This window comes from Octopus bimaculoides, chromosome 4, assembly GCF_001194135.2.
Source record: "Octopus bimaculoides isolate UCB-OBI-ISO-001 chromosome 4, ASM119413v2, whole genome shotgun sequence".
Classification (NCBI taxonomy): Eukaryota; Metazoa; Mollusca; class Cephalopoda; order Octopoda; family Octopodidae; genus Octopus; species Octopus bimaculoides.
The window spans coordinates 81,163,671-81,165,456 of NC_068984.1; positions in this window are offsets into that span (position 1 = coordinate 81,163,671).

Sequence of the window (1,786 nt, forward strand, 5' to 3'; positions counted from 1 at the left end):
GTGTGTGTGTGTGTGAGAGGAATTTTGTTAAATTTCTTCCAACCACTTTAAGTTTTTCAAAGTTTCAGAATCTCAACCATGTCTTCTGCAGTACTATGGAGAGTGTTATCTTCGGCAATCAGAGGTCCGACAAATGAAATAGCGACCTTATGTTTTTTTGGCGAATGAAAAGAAAACTGGAATTGAGATTAATTTTCTCGATGGCCCACTTCTCATTTATTCTTTCACTAGTAATGATAGACTTCAAACAGTTTGGGAAATCAAATTTCTTTAATTCCAGTAGAGCTACGTCTGACAGATGGGAGTGGTGCAGCTGGCAATAGTTTAGCCGGTTGATTTTTTATTTATTCTTTTTATTTTTCTTATGTGCGACTTAAAATTTTTTTTTAGGCAACCTACATTTTGTTTTGTCCATGGACCGTAGTGGAGTGAGGCGTGAACAGATGCTTGTGACAGTGTCCACAAATAACTGCTACGATGCGGCAATGCTACTTGGGGAGAGGGAATCTGCGAAAGACCAGTCAATGAACGAATGATCGTGGGTAGTTTCCTTCCAGTTAGCATTGTGGAGATCTAAGAGATCGAAAGGGTGCGCTGGTGTGTGATAGTCAGGCTTTTTTCGAGGCTGCCGAAACCTCAGGTTACAAAAAAGCTATATCGTGGTCTGAGAGAAGAGTTTTCTCCACTGCAATATCATGGATAGTGTTTGGGGTGGCCTGAAGAGCCCAATTATCACTAAGTCGTTTTGGAAAATGAGATATCCGTATCTGGCAACTCCCCCTATTCTTCTGCCGATACGGTTTGTCCGAATGCTGGTAAAATTTTTCACTTTCATTTCAGCTTCCAGGTGTGAGTAATCAAAGTGAGTCGCAGTAAGGACGAAGAAGAGAATGTGCTGTGGGTGGTGGGTAACCCAATCTTCAATGAATTTAATTTTCCATTGTTTTGCCTTGCAGGAAGGACTAATGCCTTGAGCATTCAGTAGAAATGTCGACACAAAAGTAATGGCTTGATTGTACTTATAAGGAGCGTCGAAAAAGGTTTATGGCTTAACGGCAGCGAGGAGGAGAGTCTCTTCTCTAGGGTAGTGACAGAGGTTGGTGCTGTGTGGTAGCTAAGACACCTTTCTGAATCTCTTTTGTCGGGTTTCGTATGGATAAAAAAGAAGAATTTACCTGGTTAAGAAGTATTTGATGGATGGAGTTGTGGTTACACTGGCAGTTTGCTCGGTTGTTTTTGTTTCTACCGAGAGTTGTTTTTTGTTTTGTTTTTTCGTGTTATAAATTCAGAGCGAAAATCAGTAGAAGAGAAATGTGCGGAAGCCTCTCGTATGTATGGTGTATATGTTTGTGTGTGTGTATATGTCTGAGTGTGTGTTCTGTATGTGTGTGTGTGTTTGCATTTGAGTAAGGTGAAGAAAATAAGGTGCACGGAAGAGGTTAAATAAGACAGAGGATCTTTGTGATTTGACGGCCAACACTTGTTTTCTTAACGAAGCACTTTCAAACTTGGGACACTGGTAGAATGTGTCATACGAAACAACTTTTTCTCTTAGCCTTCTTAACAAAAAATTGTACATCGCAAGTTATTTCATGTTGAAGTTGTCGTATTTCTGTAATTTCAACCAATCACTGACGTCTATTCAGCTGAATACAGTCAGCGCTCTTTCGTAAACAATCATTTTTGGCAGGTCATAAAAATGTTATTCCCTGTGACATATTTCATCCGGTTTAATCGTAATTTATACGCATATATTGTTTATATAATAAATTACGCTGTGCGTATC